This window comes from Fukomys damarensis, unplaced genomic scaffold, assembly GCF_012274545.1.
Source record: "Fukomys damarensis isolate Sample0158 unplaced genomic scaffold, DMR_v1.0_HiC HiC_scaffold_15, whole genome shotgun sequence".
NCBI lineage: Eukaryota > Metazoa > Chordata > Mammalia > Rodentia > Bathyergidae > Fukomys > Fukomys damarensis.
This window is the reverse complement of record NW_022900927.1, coordinates 24,335,058-24,355,113: the sequence shown is the minus strand read 5'-3', so window position 1 is coordinate 24,355,113 and position 20,056 is coordinate 24,335,058.

Here is a 20,056-nt window from a genome sequence, read left to right as displayed (position 1 = left end):
ACAATCACCCTCTGAAATATGTGTTTTTGTCTTCGTTGTACTCATCAGTGACTGATATCCCACAGTTAAAATATCTTGACTAAAACTGAACAGTTCCAAATGCCACAGCCAAGCCATGAGCCTCTGCCTAACTCACAGGCCGTACTTCTGTGCGTGCGTCACACTAGAGATTGAATTTAGGGCCTTCGCACTAAGCTACATCCTCAGCCTTATTTTTTATTTTCAGAAAGGGTAAATTACCCAAGCTGAGCTTGAACTTGGTGCTCCTCCTGCCGCAGCCACCAAGAGTGCTGGGATTACAGGCATGCGCCCCCTCAAGAGCCCAGGCTTTTTCTGCTTCCCACATCACCCACCCTCCCCCCGACACACACACACACAAGAATAAAAGGAGAAAAGAGGGGAACGGCAAAAACATGCACATTAAAAACAGCCTGGTCTGATAAATCTCCATGTTTTCAAAGCAATCTGTTAAATTAAATAAGCAGCAGACCACTGGCTCGAGGCTACCGAACTTAATGCGTAAACAAATTGAAAATCATCCTCACAAATACTCGAGTCAGGCCAATAATAAGCAGCTGAGCTTTAGCCAATCACAGGCTGCCCCCTGATTAGTCCAAAGGGGGCAGTGAGCAACTAAGCTACTCTGCTCCACTTTATGTCTATCAATACTCACCGCAGCTGCTTAACAAGCTGCCTGAGCCTTTTCTTGTTCTGAGTGCTGGGGATTCGCGAATAGCTCTTTGCTCAAATAAACACAGCTAAATTTAAAGTGTGGAAGTCCTTTCAGCTCACCAGAACCAATCAACCACAGAATGGACTCTCCTAAAATGAACTTCATCTCTGGGAACATTCATGAGAACGTGAGCATCTGTTGCGGCAGGTCTAAGGTGAAAGGTGAGACTACCCAACCACCGGCCCTTCAGTCTAGAGATATCATTAATGCCGTGGGATAACTCTGGGTTTCCATGGTAACACGGGTACTCCCAGAAGTTAAGTGTAGCCTCAAAATGAAGTTCTACTTAAAACTGGTTTTGCTTCTGTGACAACGCCATCAGTTCTTTAAAGACAAAAACTGACTCCAAGGCTGGGGTGGAGCACTTGCCTAGGAAGCGCGTCCTAGCAAGGCCCTGGGTTCAATTCCCAGCACTACTAAAAGAAAAAATTATTGAGTCTCATCCCTTTGTTATCCTAATCAGGATCCTCACCCTTCTCAGGGTCACCTGATAACCACTGAATTTAGTGACTATCTAATTATTTTACCTCTTGGCAGAAATACACATTTCCTCCTTTAAATGATTTTTTCCTTTTGGTTTTCATAAATTATTCTTCTCCACCTCCCTGCCTGCCTACCCCCCCTGGCTGTTCCTTCGCTGTCTCTTTTGCTGGCTTCTCCTCTTTCTAGCCTCTCTGTTGCTGTGACCTGGGACACAGTTCTGGGCCATCTTCTCTTGGATCTGTAACTCTTCCTAGGTCAGACCGTTTGGCCACCAGCCTTTAAATATCACCTATATCCAGATCTAGACATCTGTAAGTCCAGATGTGTATCTTCAGCTCAGATTTACCTGATATCCATGTTTTGATATCTGAGACCACATTCAAATTTATCCTTTCATGTCAAAGCTTTAAAACTCTTCTTTCCCATCAGCAGATTGTTCATCACGAAAACATATCTTTCCCTCAGGACAAAAATATCCCTGCGTGTAATACATCAATATAGCCTACTATTTCTCTCTCCAAAATACATTTTGCAATCAACATTTCTCACCATTTCTACTATTTCCACTTTAGGCCAAAGCTCCTAGACTTACCTGGCTACGTGAAATAGCCCAGCTGCTCCTCCAGCACCTACCATTGAAGCTGGAATTATTTTTTTAAACTCTTAAACAGTTCCTGGCTACCCTTAAAAAAAAACATTTAAATTCCTGACCAGGACCTTCCAAGATCCCACACGACTCTGTTCATTCCTGCCTTGTCTTCCCCATCTTCTGTTCTTCCCCCTTTGCTCACTGGGCTCCCAACATAATTATCCCTTCCAGTACCTCAAACACACTCAGGTTTTTCCTGCCTCAGGGGGCTTTGCACTTGTTTCCAATACTTGGAATATTCCTCTCCTGCTCCTCGCCACAAACTCCATTTCCTTAAACAGCACTCCCTCGGGTCAGACAGAAAGTCTTTACAGAATAAATAGGGACCATAACAAGCCATTTGTCTTTGTAATTAAAGCTTTGTAGTATTATATAACTCCTTGACCTCGTTCGGCAATAGCCGTGAACACCCTTTTGCTAGAGCATCTGATTTCACAACATGAGTTGGAGAACAACAGGGTGCTGCTCTCGGTGCTGAAGAGCAAATGGCCCCTGCCTGAGAGAGGCCCCATGAACTGCTGTGCTGGTATTAGGCTGAACTTATTCTGGGGCATCCCCAGCTGCCCCACCATTCCTCCTTGGGGGCCAACAGCGTTTTGAGGAAGGGGCATCACGCCAGTTTGCGTGTTTCCCATGAATCTGCTGGGCATGGGCGCACCCAACACCATGCTTGTGCTCGGACCCACTGCACTTTCCAGGAGGCCAGGCGCCGCGGGCACACCCATCGCCAGGAAACCTTGAAATGTGCTTGGTGCTTGTGAGGTGAATGGTATATTTGTGGGTCCCATAAACACACCTGCATCATAAGAACAACGAAGAGAAAAAAAATGAATAAAGAACAGGGCTATTGTATGTAGCTGTGCTCACCTCTACACACACAGAAAAGGAATTGTCATCTTCCTGTCTGCTCCAAAGTTTCATTCCAGCCTGATTGCTCCTACCACTCGGACTAAGCCGCATTTGAACTCCCAGAGCTGGATATTTCTAGAATGCCGGAAAATCAATTATTACCTTTAAAAAACTTAATTAGAAAATGTTAGGTGTCAGGCAGTGACCAGTGTGTGTTCCAGGGAAACTCAGACCGCCCGGGACAGAGCCGTCCACGTTGAATTGCACCGCACAGGAGCGCCCCAGCGTTTCGGCCTGTGTGAGGGGCAGCTTGTCATTTCAGAGGAGGTGGCCTAGCAGGTTAACCGAATGAATGTTAAGCTAGCATTTCATGTGATGACTAAACATTTCAAGGTTTTGGAACCCATGTGGTAACTCAGACTGTTTATTATTTACCCGCAGAAATATACTGTCAAAAACTTCGTGTAAATTAAACTTCAATAATTAATGTCATGTATGCTTATGAAAATATTAAGTGATATGTGAACAGCTTGTTAATTCTCAATAAAGTTTTGTGAACGTTTCCCAAAAAAAACACTCCCTCAGAGAGATCTGTTCTCGCCCCACACCCATCACTCTATTACATTTTTTTTCATGGTTTTTATTTTTTCCTGGTTATTTGTTGTCTTATTTATGGTGTTTATTTCCACTGGAAAGTAAGCCCTAGGAGAGCTGGGACTCCATCCATCATGTTCACCAATATCCCACTGCTAATGATGGTGCCTAGAACTTAACAGATGCTCAACAAACATTTGTTTAAAAAATAAATAAACATAAGTATTAAAGAAAAGTTATTGGTTAACTATCTGGTAGTGATTTCATGTCACAACCAGAGTTAAGGGTGTTAGAAACCTCAGTCTCTACTATAAATGAGTGATTGCAAGGTCCCAAGGCACCCTGACAAGTTTGCATTGGATCTGTGACTTCTGAGCTCTGGAAGAGTGAAGCCAATAGTCCAGGCTTAACTCCTAACTCCTGCATCTTGCATTCTCAGCTCCTTAGTGTACTACAGGCTACAGACTTGAAATAATTAGTTAACCTGTTTCTTCCAGGAACCCACAGTGGGCTTATGCGAAATGGAGAGAGAGCCTGGCAGAATAGGGCTAATTGTAACCTATTTTGGTCAGGACACAAATTATCCAATCTATACAGTCAGATACATGTCACATTCTCCTAGAGGACCATCCAAAAGTGACATTGTGATCTGCTTCCAGTTTCATATGAAAACTCCCCACGTGGACATTCTCTGTGACACCCGTTGAGTTTATTGCCAAGTGTCATTGTAAGCACGCTTTCAGAAATGTCCATTAGCATTAAATATTAAAGCAAATTTCATGAGAAGGGCTAAGGGTTAGGTGTTATCAATGTAAAGAGAAAATAATCATTCTTAATCAGGACCCCATTATGTGAAAAAATGACTTCCTTTCATTGGGTTTTGGTTTAAACCATTATACTGAAATTGGCTTCTGAAAAGTTGTTGAAGGTAACTTATTTATAGTCACGATATGGAAAAACACAGTTTGCCATCAGTAGCCTGTTGTTTCCGTATGTTCAGGTACTTATGACCTGAATAAATAAGGCTAGAGGCTTTGTAAGATTGGAATGCTGCTAAGATCAGGAGAAGCAAAGATGAAAACCTGTCCTCTCTTCCCTCCCAGATGAACTCGGTGAAGTGGGACATGGTCATGATACTTTCACAACCACGGCTGTCCCCAGAGCCTCTGCATGTGGAACCCTATTCAAAGAGCTGCCCAAACTGAAGTAATGAGGCCACTTCAGTAAGGTGAATTAGAAGGGGACTTTGTTGTTGTTGTTGTTGTGACAGCATATGAATAACTAAAAAAGCATATTTCAAAACTGAATTATCTAGAAGCAGGTATGGTGGTGCATGCCTACAATACCAACACTCAAGAGGCTGAGGCAGGAAGGTGGCAAGTTTGAGGCTGACCTGAGCTACGTAGCAAGCTCCAAGTCAGCCTGGATTACATAGAGACACCCTGTCTCCAAAAAAGATAAATTATCTAGATTCTTGTTCAGTGTCATCTCATTTTCCTTTGCATATCTAATCACAGCTGAATTTTTCATTCCCAACTCCTCTATTCATGGTGCAACTGTGAATTAATTTCACTTTCCTGGTTGGTAATATGCTATGTTTTTTGTTGTTCTTGTTTTTGTACCGGGGATCGAACTTGGGTCTTTGCGCTTGTGAGGCAGGCAGCAGAACCACTGAGCTAAATCCCTGGCCTGCCTTGCCAAGGTGTTTAAGAGATTCTTAAAGAAAAAATTCACAGTGTGTAATACCACATCTCCGGAGAAACAAGACTGGAGGCCCCTAGCTTAGTGTAAACTCACTAGTAATGAAAATTATCTGAAATTGCTTATTTATTCCAAACCCACTGACCAATCCCATGACCTGAATATCCACACCCTTCATTTGCTTACATTCATCCAAAAAATGACATGAGAATGTGAAGCACTGGCTAGATGAAACTGAGTGTGTTAGTGTGCTCAAAGGAGCAGACCCGTTTTCCCAGGGTGGGCCAAGGTGTATGAATCTTAAATTTCCCACCTTCCTAACATCAGAGCCATGCTGAACTGATGGGAGAAGATGGTAATTGTTCACTGGGGCAACAAAACAGAATGGCACGTTAAGAAAACCTGTTATCCGTTATCACCTCTAAAAATTGAAGAAATAAGATCACAGGAGTTAAAGCTATATTCCCAGCCAAATCAGAGAAATAATATCCTCCCCCTCTAACCTGAAAATTCCTCCCCCTAGGCCAGTATTTATGCCATATTTCTTTATCCTAACCCAATGTCCTACAAATCAAAGGTGCTGAATGATGAGCTAACTCCTCCTAATTCTCACCAGGAAATATATTTCCTGTATTTACTCATTAGACACACATTTCTCAAAGGGTACCTGTCTTGCATTGCTGTGGAGGTGCATGCCTGTAATTCCAGAACTCTAGAAGGCTGAGGCAGAAGGGTCCCAAATTCAAACCCAGTCGGGACAACTTAGTGATTTAGTAAGACTTTGTCTAAAAATAAAAAATAAAAAGGAGATGGGGATGTAGCTCAGTGCAAAGGCCCCAGTACTGCTCAAAACAAGGGGAGAGAAGTGTCCTGTAGTCAACTAAGACTGGAAAAACTAAGTTATATGAAGATAATTAAAAGTTTCATTGCAGCAAAATCTCTTAAGAAAACATTTTTGTGCATTGTGAAACTATAAAAGAAGATTAAGTTTGCAACATTTCCCAAGATTGAGAGAGAAAATTTATCACACATTGAAGGACACCAGGTTTTTTCAGAAAAAATGTTTAGGAAATACTACATTAAAAAATGTTAATTGAGTAACCATTCTGTGCAAGAGTAGTGTACATAGAAATATATACTTTCTCTCAGCCTCAGGCATTTTTCCATTGTAAACAGATAGTAATAACACCTAACTCATGCAGTTGTCATAAGATTGAAATGAAATCAAATATAATCAATGCACTGCATATTAATTACAGAGCTACAATGAACAATGACATTTCAGTCCATGATGGACCACATTATACAATGTCCCATATGATTATAATGAAGCTGAAATGTTTTATCAACTGGTATTTTTTTACTATATCTTTTCTTTGTTTATATATATTTAGAGTCACAAATACTTACCATTGTATTACAATTGCCTAACCTATTTAATTCTGTGACAGTATTTACAAGATTATAGCCTAGGAGCAATATAGCTTCTATGCATAGTAGTCAGTACCATCCAGGTTTGTGTCAGTACACTCTATGATTTTCACACAAAAACAAAACCATCTAAGGGCCAGGGATTTAGCTCAGCGGTTTGGTGGCCTGCCTTGCAAGCACAAGGGCCTGAGTTCAATCCCAGGTATCCAAAAAAAAAAAATCCAATAATACATTTCTCCGAACACACCCTTCTCATTAAGCAACACCATACACAAAAATGCTAAGGCAAGCACAAAGAAAGCCAAACTGAATGTTTCTTTTCTGTCCATGAAGGCAGTATGAAGGGGAAGGTGAAATTGTCTTGAATTTTACTAGACCGATACACATTTGTGCGCATTTGGGGCAGAATTGTGGCATGTGATAAACCTCCGCCCATCAGAGCCTTACTTAATTAGGCCTATGATCAACTGCACAGAGTCACAGGCACTAGCAGAGACCCATCCATTCAAGCAAAAAGTGGAAGCACAGTGATTCCAATTGTCAGAACAGCCTAATGTATTTTCTTAACCAAGAAGCTTGGGCAAAAGAAATATATCATTTAAGGAAATGCAAATGCTGAACAGTACTCTAAACTTGCTTTTAGCTTATAATCTCTTTTTGCACCACTGCATGGCAAAGTTGATTCAAATAAATATTTAAACAAAATCTAAGTTCCGCAAGGCATTACAAAAATATTTAGGCCAGGTGTGACTTGAAATTCAACAGTGATGTTGTAGCACCCTCTGCTGCTGGAAAGCTTTTCCAACAGCTCAAATTTCCAGTACATAAATGTGTTCTTTTCTTTTCTTTTCTTTTTTCTTTCTTTCTTTCAAGTATATTGTAGCTTTTTGTTTGGGTTCCATTTTTTGCACATAAGTAAATAAAATTATAAGTATAATAGTAATTAGAATGTATAGAATTATAATGTGTTCCAACATCACCTCAAAGATATTTTCTATTGAGGAGTAATCGTGGAGTATAGTTTATTGCTCTCTAAATTGTAAAATATCTCACAAAAGGCAATTTAGTAGGTATAGTTACATAAATATTATATCATATCGTTTCCAATTTTTTATTTATATATAATCTATTCTCCATTTTACAAGCTGGTGTTGCCAGATTTAGGATTCATACACATATATCCATGCACTTGCATGAGATCTATTTGTATTAAATACTACTTACGCTTAAAAAATCCAATGATTGAGTTAAATGTATTCATTATTTATTTTAAATTCAAATTTAATAGGGCTGTCGTATTTTATCTGATGATTTTGCCTATGTGTGCACGGAATTTCATAGAAATTATTTGTTCTTGTGATATTCAGAGTGTTTATTTTATCATAACAAAAAATAAAAGTAAAATATCTCTTTGTTTTTTATTTCTTCCCTCATAGGTTTTAACACCAAAACTGAAAGCAACACACTAAATTATCAGGGTCAGCTAGGCATGAGGTCAAGAACATTTGTTCTTAAAAGTTATTTAATTAATGAATGGATGAAATGAGACAAATCCTGAGTTTTTTGACTTCCTTTATGCAACAAAGATACTAAATAAAGTCATATTTCAAAAGCTATGTTTTGTTTTAAAGGTGGTAAATTCAATTATCTTGACATTAAATGTACATACATACCAATTTCTTAAAATTAATATAATTATTATGTGTTGTATGCCAATTTCTTAAAATGAATATAATATTGCAAAATATAACAATAAAAAATAAAACTAAACTTAAGAATTTTTTATTTGGAAGGATAAGTATGCAGATGTAACATTATCCTGAAATAATAAGTCTCAAGCCTGCATCACCCCAGAATCACCTTCTTAAAACTCCAGGATTCCCAGGCCCACTATAAGTCAATTAAATTAGAATCTCTATCATTGGAACCCCAAGGAACCTTATGCTTAAAAAATGAGCCTAAGGGGATTTTAGTATGTTGCCCCGGGGAGAAACCACTCTCTTAAGTCTCTCAAGTCCCTTCAGGGAACGCATCTTGATCTTGATGTGCACATGAACCAACTCACAGACTGATTCAACAGAATCTAGGCCTTTCTTACTAGCTTCCAACTGATGCTGATGCTTCTTGGCAAGGACCACTCTTGGAGAGAACAACTTCAGGCAAGACCAAAGAAGAAAAAAACATTTGTTTTAAAATAGAATCATATAATTTTGTGATAAACCAAAAATGTAAACTACTTACAGCCACATTACTGCCATAGTGTGGTGATTACTGACATAGAGATGAAAAGTAGGAGTGAAATGAAGGAAAATTTTAATAATTCTGCAGTGGGATCTGGGGGCGTGGCTCAGTGGTAAAGTGCTTGCCTAGCATGTGTGAAGCTCTAGGTTCAATTCCCATCGCTGAGGAAAACAGAGTTTTGAGGTACAACTGCTGTATTATCTTCAGCTACCTTACTGTTCTCTGTCAGTGTCTCTCACCAGCAAAGGGGAGCTAGTATTTTCTCCCTGACACTTTTTCAGAAATAATATGAAAATATGCATTAGGTCATTTTCTATGCAGTAGCTCAATATTCAGTAATTTAAACCATACAAGTTTAGATCATATTAGAATTTAGTTTATAGATCCTTTCCATCAGGACCTTTTTTAACCACTTTGGTCTGTGGAGCTTTGAGTAGCAATATGCAGATTGTGCAATGATGTGAAGCTGATCAAATCAACCCTTGAAAGGGTAATTGGTAAATCTCCTCATGTGATTTTGAAAAATTAATCGAGACAGATTTAGTGAACCTTTGCTGAGAGAGTTTCTTTAGGACAAATGACTTCATTCCCAATGTATTATCATAAAGGAAAACTCCAACTGCAAATCCCAAGGTAACCCATTTACCTCAGTTGGTTGGAGAATAAAGACTTGTTAAGCACTGCAAATAATTCTGCTCATTTAAAAACAATTTGATTGGTACAATTAAATGAAACTATTTGATCTTTCAGATTCAAAAGCCATCAATTTGATTCACATATTAACATTTTAATATGGAAACAGTCATCATAATTCTTCAAGTGCCTTCTAACAATGTATTCTAGGGACATTTTATAAAAAAGCAATGCATACAGTGTTGTCTTTTTAATTTTTTCAAAATTAGTGATAAGAATTGGCATTGAAATATTACTGCCTTTAAGCACTCATATTTTGCCTCAAAGCTAAGGCCTTTGCAGGGTCTTTTGCAGGTATTCACCAGAAAAGGCAGAAGAGTTATAAACTACATCATGTTCCACTGGCAAGCCTGTCTCCCCATCCCATCACTGTCAAAGTTGGCACCTTGGAGCACAGCCACAGTAGATGTCAAAGATCTATTTCCTGTTCTCGTCTTAACAAATCACTCAGTGGTAAATAACCACTCCCTATCTTCTTGGAACTCTTCCTTATTTTTCTTATAGGATATTATTCTTCCTTTTGGCTTCTTTGATCAATCATTTTTTCCATCTCCTTCTCTGGCAGAACCTTAAATGCCACATCTCCAAGTTTCTGATCCTTGATCTTCTTCCTCTCCCATTCTAATCATTGTCTCTTCCTTCTTATGCTTCACCTGTCAACCATAAAGTGATAACTCCATCTATAACTTCAGGCCTACCCTCTCCTCTAAGCCCTAGATCCATGCTATCCAATAAAGGAGCTACTAGCCACCAGTGGCCTGTAAATTGATTAAAATTAAATGAAATTCAAGTTTTCATTCTTTGGTCAAATGTAACCACATTCCAGTTCTCAGTACTATGGTTTTGGTGTCATTTGTTGGCCCACAAGGATTCCATGTGATTGAGGGGTTGGTGTACACCATCAAGGTAAATGGAGGCAGCAAAACCATTGGGAGGTGGGGCTTAGTGGATTGGGAGCATAAGATATCTTTCTTGAAGCCCACTGACAGTGCTAGTAAGAAAGCTATTATGAAAGAAGCAAGTCTAGTTCCAGCCATCTTCTCTGCTTCATGACTCCTGATGGGATCCTTCCTCCAACTCACATTCCTGTCATGATGTGATGCATTGTCCTCTACTGAGGTCAAACCAATGGTGTCCTTCCACCACCATCTGATCTTAGAATATTATCAAATAAGTCTCTCTTTCTTTTTTATTTTATTTTATTTTTATTCATTAAGTTTATTGGTACATTTTAGATGTACAATATGATGACATTCATCATTGTGAATTTGTATCTTCATGTGATATACCTTGGTTCTTATTTTTCCCCATTCCTCTGCCCTCCCTTCAACCCCTCCATCCTTCCCTATTTCTGCTTCTTAATAAGTAGCCTGTGTCATGTATTTCATTATAGGGCACAAAACAGATTAAGAACACTGAGCCATGCATAGCTAATATATACCATATCAGATAGTTCAACACTTCTCTTGTGACAAAAAGTCTTACTGGACAGTACTGTCTAGACGACAAAAGCTAATACTCATATAGCATTTACTATGCACCAGGCATTGACATATATTTTCTCTATATGTTCTCTCTATATACCCATCATCTGTAAGACTGAGCCAACACTCGAATGTCAAGAAAGCATACTGACAGACACTCTCCCTCAAATAATAATTATAAAACTTTGGCATATATATATAATTGTTTGGAGGTACAGGAGAGTTGTCCAAAGCAGGCAGAAACTGGAAGAGTTTTAAAAGACATTAGCTGCATCTAGTAAGATTTAAGAGTTTGCAAACTTTTGCCTGAGGCTCTCTTCCAGCTGACAGAAGAGAAGCTGGGGCTGGAAAAGTGACTATATTGTTACAGAGAAATCCCAGAAGTAAAGGACAAGAAAACAGGGTAAACACCATAAATAAACCATGCCCAAATCCTTGGATAACTGCTGAGCTATACATGCACTCAGGACACTCCAGGCAAGTAGGTGAAAAATAGCAAATGGAATTGAAATGACTCAGTAGAGAATTCAGCTGCTGCCCAATCCAGAGGAGACCAGACTGGGAGTAAAGACAAATTACCTGTCTGCTAAAACAAAAATTAACAATTCTCAGAGTAACCAAACAGAATTTCATATCTCTAAGTCAAAAACATGATTCATAATGTCCATATTTTAAATATTCTCAAAAATGACTAAGTCAGGTGTGGTAGTGCATGCCTATAATCCCAACATTCAGGAGGCTGAGGCAGGAAGATTGCCTCAAGTTCAAGGCCAGCCTAAACTATATAGTGAGTTCAAGTCCAGCCTGAACCAGCAAGATCTGTCTCAAAAATAAATAAATAAAGTGACTAGACATGGAAAGGTATAGTAAATATAATCTATACTTAAGAGAAGCCTTTTCCTTTTTTTTTTTTTTTTTGTACCAGGAATTGAACTCAGGACCTTGTGAGGCAGGTGCAGTGCCACTGAGCTAAATTCCCAGCACAACAGAAGGAAATTTCAATGTGACCTGGTGGACTACAAATATAGATAGTAAAACTAGCTTTGGGGGCTTAAAAATATGCCAATAGTGAGTAAACAAATGGATATTCTCAGTAGAAAATTTAGTGAGGCAGGTGCAGTGCCACTGAGCTAAATTCCCAGCACAACAGAAGGAAATTTCAATGTGACCTGGTGGACTACAAATATAGATAGTAAAACTAGCTTTGGGGACTTAAAAATATGCCAATAGTGAGTAAACAAATGGATATTCTCAGTAGAAAATTTAAAACTACAAAATAGATCCATGAATTTGATTCCCAACATCACTGGAAGGAAGGGAGGAAGGGAGAAAGTGAGGGAGGAAGTCTAAATTTGAAAAGTGAAATGAAAACCTCATTGTATAGGCTTAATAAAGATTGGAGTGGATGAAAAAAGTTGGCAACTTGAAAACAACATAATAGAAATTATCCAACTTGAAGAATATAGAGGAAAATATTTAAATTGAATGGATCTTCAAAGATCTATGAAATATAAAGGAGTTTATACATAAAATTTCAATTCCAGAAGAAGAGGAAAGAGAAAATGGGATAGAAAAATGTCAAGGAGAGAAATAATAAAGAAATGTCCCATATTTGTTGATAAACTATAAATTTATAGTTCCAAGAAGCTTCACAAACTCCAAGCAAAATAACTTAAAAGTTTTTTAAATTGAGGAGTTAGACATATCATGGTCAAACAATTTAAATAAGAATCTCAAAAAAAAACTGCCAATGCAGGATTTTTCATACAATGAGGTGACCATTCAAAATTAAAGGCATGAGTGGGGTCTTAGAAAAAAAACCAAATCAGAAATAATTTCTCAGATAACTACAGAGATGATAACCCTAATGAAGAACATAGTTAGAAAATCTAGATTTTTTTTAAATAGAGGAGCTTAGAAAAATAATGGAAACCATAAATGACCAACATAGGAAAGAAAAGAAATTCATGAAACAGATTTAAACAGATATCCAGGAGATTTAAAATTCTATTGAAAGTATACACAGCAGAATGATTAAATGTGAGATTAGAATATCAGATTTAGAAGATAGGATTGCAGTTAGAGATCATGAAAAGAAAAAATTCTTAAAAACAGCAAGGGACCATAAGAGATCAATCCAACAGCTGCTAGATGATGCAAAGAATAACATAAGATCAATCAGAGTCAATGAAAAAGCAGGAGATAGTGTAAATGACATAAGCCTGTTCACAGAAGTAATGGCAGAAAATTTCCCAAGCACAGAAAAAGAATTTGACATGCAGATAAAAGGTTTACAGAACTCCAATTAGCCATGATCAAAAAAAAAACTACATCAAGTCATATAGTAGTTAAGATCCCATAAATTCAACAAGAATAGAATATTAAAAGTACTTAGAGACCAAAGGTGTAGGGACAGTGAGAAGGATAGGGGAAAGGGGAACAAGGGAAAAGGAAAAAAATATGAGAAAATGTAAAAATGGAATTAAAGTGTTTGAAGGTGAAGAGGAGAGGAAGGGGTGAAGGGAGGGCAGGGACAAGGGGAAAAAATGAGAACCAAGGCCTGTCATGTAAAAGTACAAGATCCCAGTAATGAATGTAACTGTACTGTCTACCTAGAATGTACCAATAAATTCAATTTAAAAGAAAAAAAAAGTACTTAGAGGAGGGCTGGGGATTTAGCTCAGTGGCACTGCACCTGGCTCGCAAGTGCAGGGTCCTGAGTTCAATCCCTGGTACCACCAAAAAAAAAAAAAAAAAAGGAACTTAGAGGAAAAAAAAAATCACCTAAAAAGGAAAGCCCATCAGAATCATAGCATACTTCTTAACACAAACCCTTAAGTCAAAGAGAGCTTGGAGTGACACATTTCAAGCCCCCCCCCCAAAAAAACACCTCCAACCCAGATTGATGTGCCCCACAAAGCTATCTTTCAAAATTGATGGAGAAATAAGATACTTTCATGACAAAGAACACATGAAGAAATTCACGACCAAACTAGCATTCCAAAATATTCTCAGAATTAAAGGTAACAGGCTGGAGATGTAGCTCAGTGGTACAGTACTCACCTAGCATCTGTGAAGCCCTGGGTTACATCCCTAATATTCTCCCTACCTAAAAAAGCAAAATGAACAATTTTCAGATAAATAAAAGCTGAGAAAATTCATCACCAAATATGCACAAAAGAAATTTATTCAGGCTAAAAGGAACCAACAGCAGATTGTAACACAAGAAGGAAAAAAGAACACCAGAAATAATAAAGTGTGTAAATATAAATATTTTATTTTTATTGTCCTTATTTAAAAGATATGTACTTAACAGTTTAAACATTGTATTTTGGTAATTATAACATATTTAAATATAATGTAAATTATAACAGTACTACCAAGAACCTAAGAAAAAAGTAAACAGAACTGTCATTGCAAGTTTTCTATATTTTACATGTAGAAGTACAATATATTATAGGATTGAAAGGACAACAAAAAAAATTACAGTAACCACTAAAAATAAACAGTGCAAAGTAGCAAATGTAAAAGACTGTTGACAGTTATTTGTTAGCATGGGAAACAAATAGAACTCTCATTCATTGTGATAGGAATGAAAAATGGTACAACTTTGGGAAAAGTTTTCAGTGTCATAAAGGGTTAAGCATATACCTATCCTTTGACCCTGCTATTCCATCCTTTGTGTTTTACTTAAGGTATTTGTGGAAATGAAAATATATCCACAAAAGAATATAATCATATTTGTAACAGCTTTATTTAAACTTAAGAACTAGAACTAACTCTATATCTATAAGCAGGAGAAGTAATACATATAAGCTGTTATCTATCTAGACCATAGGACTGGGGATTTAGCTCAGTAGTGCCACCACCTGCCTTACAAGTGCAAGGACCCAAGTTCAATCCCTGGTACCCCCCAAAAAAATCACCATATTTAGACCATAAAGTATTACTCAGCAGTAAAAGAGAAGGAATTACTGACCCATGCAATAAGATGAAATAAGTTCATAGACATTGAAAAAGAAGCCTGTTACAAAAGTATACATGCTGATGATTTCATGTATATGAAACCCTAGAATAGGCAAAATTAATACGTGATGAAAAATCAGAACAGCAGTGAAGGGTGGATGGAGAAAAAACAAATTGGCTACAAATAAAAAGAAAGGAATTTTCTGGAATTATGGAAGTATTTTGTCTTAATTATGACAGAGGTCAAACAAATATATCCACTGTCAAAACTATACAACCCCTAATATCTGGGCATCTCAATATATGTGAGATTTACCTTAAAATATACCTGGAGGTAAAGAGCAAATAAAGGTAAAAATTAAACAAAAGGCCAATATGTTGATCACTGTAAAACTTGGGTGATGAGGGTATGAATATTCATCACACTATTCTATTTACTTTATAAATGTTTGGAACTTACTACAATAATCCTTTTTTCCATATGATGACAATGAGTTAAATATTAGCATGCACTGAATTTTAAAATAATAATAATCTTTTTTAACTGAAATCACAGTTAAACCACACAGTCTTTGCAGAAATTTGAATGCTGAACAATTAGGAAACCTTTGTTTCATTCATTTCTGCCCTTGGAAGAGGGAAAGGCAAAATGAAGAATGAAACAAGATAATCTTAGTGTGCAGCAATCAGACCATGCTGTTTCCACTATTCAACTTCTCCTTCTCCAAGGGATAGAAATATCCAGCCAAGATATTACCAAACCTAGTTATTTGCTCATTAAACTCACTTCAAAGTAATGCCCTCAGTGTATAATTAATAAATGTTAATTTATGTTAATGCAATGTTACCCTTCAATTTTTAAAACTTTTTTCTGAATTTATATTTGAATAGCGAGAGCCTTTTATCCTATGAGTAATCTACATTTTTCTTTCATTATTTGACTTCTTTTTCTTCCTTGCTGACTTCCACTTCTAACTTTTTCAAGTGTTAAAAGTTCCGAAAAACAGAATTTGGTTCTATTACTAAGCACAATAGTTGTGACTTTATCAGGACAATAATGTTCATTCACTGGGTACTAAGTTAGAAGAAGGTAAAAGTCATATTGCATGTAACAACTTCTCTGAGTGCTAACTGCATTCCTACTGCCTCACATTCAAAGCATTAAAATAAGAGGGAGCCAGGAAAACTCTGCTAACATAATGCTTCAAAGCAAAGGTCAAAGCTGTGTGCATATTCATACTTCAAACCTAAATTTATAGCATCCAAGCCAGACATGTCTGGAGGCACCAGGCAAGGTGTTGCACCATCTGACTGTGATAGTGTGGAAGATGAAAAATTACCTGTAGTCAAAGTTCAGTTTAAACTCCAAGAACCACTGCTTCACCAAGGCTCATCAGCATGAGAATTTCTCAGGAAAACAGCCTCTATCGGAGAAACTCCTGACCTTTTATTTGTAACCCAAAGAAGTGAGAACAAAAGTGAAAAAGAAAAGCATCTGTGTAAGAATTTTGGTCAGAGGAAAGGGAAGAACAGGATGATGTTCTAAGCAAGCTTATCGGATCACAAGGAACACAATGGCTGGAGCAAACATCTCTACGAGTAACTTTATTTCTAGTTCTGCTCAGCTATTGCCTAGCAGATATGCTCTGATCTTTAACCATGCATTCTAGGAGCCCTGTGCCGTTGCCCCAGGGGTCCTTTCATCTTTGCACTCACTTCATCACTCCTGCAACCAGTCTCTACAGCATTGTGCTAATAGTGCCTCCTGTTATTAATACATCCTGAGGAGCCTCCTAAGAGTCAAGATGGCTGTATTCAGAGCTCACTGTGAGAACTACAGCTCATGACCTCAACAACTACATGAGGAAGGAATTAATCAGAGGGGTGTCATAGTTACTTTTCCTCATTGCTGAGACAAAATACCCAACACCCAAAGTTAGAGGGGAAAGGGTATATTTAACTCACAGTTTGTAGAGGTTTCAGTTCATAATCAGCTGGCTCCAAGGCAGAGTAGCACATGGCAGAGGGGCAACAATTCATGGCAGCAGAAGGCAGCAAAGGCACCAAGGAAACCTAACAGTATCTTTCTGCCCCTTGTATCTTATCCAGACTACTTAGAGCAGGTAGCACTCAAACCTTAATGCCCTTGAGCCTAGCATTGCATCATGAATCAATTCCAGCATCACACTCTAGATCAAGCCACCTCTGAAAAAGCCTATGACCACACAAGGTTTCAGGGGGACATCTAGACACAAACCATAAAGAGGGGAAATAGAGACACTGCATTTATTCAGAAAATATTTACCAAGCACTCGCTGGCTATGACATACTGATACAAGCACAAAAGACTCAGGAGTGATCAACACTGACTGGGTCTTTGTTGCTACGGGGAACAGCTACACCAAGGAGGTATAGGGTGATGTGGAGATAATAACATGACACTCAACACAGGCTGGAGGCTCAAGAGAAAATGTCCAGAGGAAGTGACATTTAAATTGAAACCTGGGTATGAAGAGGTGATAGCAAGTTAGGGATTCAGGGAGGCTTCAAGACCAAATGAAATAATCTGTGAGTCCCCCATTTCCTTACTTGGTTTTTTGGTCCCGCTGGTCTATTATTGAACTCTTCTTTTTCCAGAACCAGGGTCAAACTCAGGACCTTGCACTTGCCAGGCAATTACGGTGAAACTGAGCTAAATCCCCAGCACCTCTCTATTACTGTAGGACAATTTCTACCTCACCTTTCAATTTTTGCTTCACATATTTTGGTAGTCCATCATTAGGTCCATAAGTGTTTGTAATAATTATGTTTTTTCTGGCTGTATTGAACCTTTCATTAATAAACAATGTCCTTCTTGGTCTCTTACAACTTTTCTGATATTTAGTGCAATCACCCTGTTCTTTTGGTTACTATTTACATTCACTATCCTTTTCCACCCTTTCACTCTGAACAAATGTGTATCTTTGGATATAAAACAAACTCCTGTAAAAAGCATATTTTTAAATATTTTTTATCCTCTTTTGACTTGGAAGTTTGAAGAAATTCTGTCATTTTTGTCTTCAATATGGTAGAAAGTACAGTGGTACCTCAGTTTACAAACTCAATTTGTTTTACAATTTGGGGGAGATGGCTACACTTATGTCTGTGTGGGGAAATGGCCATTGGTCATATGTGTCACCTAATGCAGAGTTTGCAAATGGAAGAAAAAATTTGCTGAACATTTTTCTGAACCAGATTTGCAAACAGAAGCACTCATGAACCAAGATATTACTGAACTTTTATATTTCACTTCCTATTTTACCATCTTTTGTTCACTTGATTTTTAAGTGAAATATTTTAAACTCCTTTCGCATTTCCTTTTTGTGTATATATTTACCTATTTTCTTTATGTATGGAGACACCATTTAAGATCCTAAAGTTATAACATTTTAACTTAAATTTACACTGGATTAACTTCAATAATACACAAAAACATTGTCCCTGTAACAGTTCCATCCTCACCCCATTCAGCCAGTATCACAAGATTATCTTTATACATTGTATCCAAAAGCATAAATTTATAATTTAATGCATCAGTCTCTTAAATTAGGTAGAAAACAAAATGTAGTTACAGATCAAAGTACAATACTGTTACATTTTAGTCATTTTTTCATTATTAGTCTAATTCATATAGAAAACAAAAATTGAAGTTATACACCCATGTTAAAATAAGTCTAGTTTTATACTGTCCATGAACTTAACTGAAAGACTTTTGTTGTTGTACTAGAGATGGAACCCAGGGCCTTCACATTGAGCTACATTGCCAGCTCATTTTTTCACTTTTTATTTTGAGACATAGTCTCACTAAATTGCCCAGGCTGTGCTTGAACTTGTGACCCTCCCAGAGTGCTGGGATAAATGGGCACAGGACACCATGCCCAGCTTATAATCATTGTTTCTTCATTTACTAATATCCACTGAATTCAAATTACAGGACTCACCTTAGCATTTCTCACAGGGTATGTCTAGTGGTAACAAGCCTTTATTTGAGAATGTCTTAATATCTCCCACACTTTTGAAGGATAATTTTGCCACATGTAAAATTTTTGGTTAATGCTTTATTTCTTTAGCACTTTAATGATATCAGCCTACTCTCTTCGAGCCTCAGGTTTCTGTTGAAAATTATGACTATAACCTTATTGGGGATTTTTTGGGTTTGGGGTTTTTTTTTTTTTTTTTTTGGTACCAGGGATTGAACCGGGTCCTTGCACTTGCAAGGCAGGCCACCGAACCACTGAGCTAAATCTCTGGCCCACTATAATCTTATTGAATTCTTTGTGAGTCCCTTCTGCTGCTTTCAAAATTTTCTATCTTTAGTTTGATTGTACTGTCTTAATGTCTGAGTTCATCCTACATGGAGTTCATTAAGTTTGTTTAATGTTAACAATGTTTTTCATCCAATTTAGGCAATTTTCAGACATTATTTTCTCAAATATTCTCTAGGACCCCAGCAATATATATATATGTTGGTCCATTTGATAGTATTCCACAGGTTCTTTAGGCTCTGTTCACTTTTCTTTGATCTTTCTTCCTTTCTGTTCCTCAGACTCATTAATTTCCATTGTCCTATCTTCAGATTAACTGATTCTCTCTTCTGCCTTCTCAAATCTGATTTTAATCCTTCTAGTGAATTTTTTCAGTTACTGTACTTTTCAGCTAGAGATACTTTTTGGTCTTGGTTTTGGTTTTGGTTTTCAGTAGTAGGGATTAAACCCAGGGCCTTCACACTGAGATAAATCCACAGCTCTTTTCAAATTTTGCATCAGGTTCTTATTGTCTAAATTGCACGATGGGCTCAAATTTGCAATTCTCCTGCCTTGACCTTCCAGAGTGCTAGGATTACAGACATTGTACCATCACACCCAGCTTTTTTTTAGATTTTCTATCTTAATATTACCATTTTGTTTATAGTTTCACTTTCTCCAGTCTTCCCTTGGTTCTCTGACCATCTGCAAGATAGTTAAAGTTTCTGTCTTAAGCCAGGCACAATAGTATACACCTGTTAAGTTCCAAATACTTGGGAGGCTGAGGCAGAAGCATCACTTGAGTACAAAAGTTTTGAGGCCAGCCTGGGAAATACAATGATACTCTGTTTTTATTTTTGTTGTAATCCTTTGAATGGGCCATATTTTCCTCTGTGTGTGTGTGTGTGTGTCCTGTGGTTTTTTTTTTTTTTTTTTTTTTTTTTTTTTT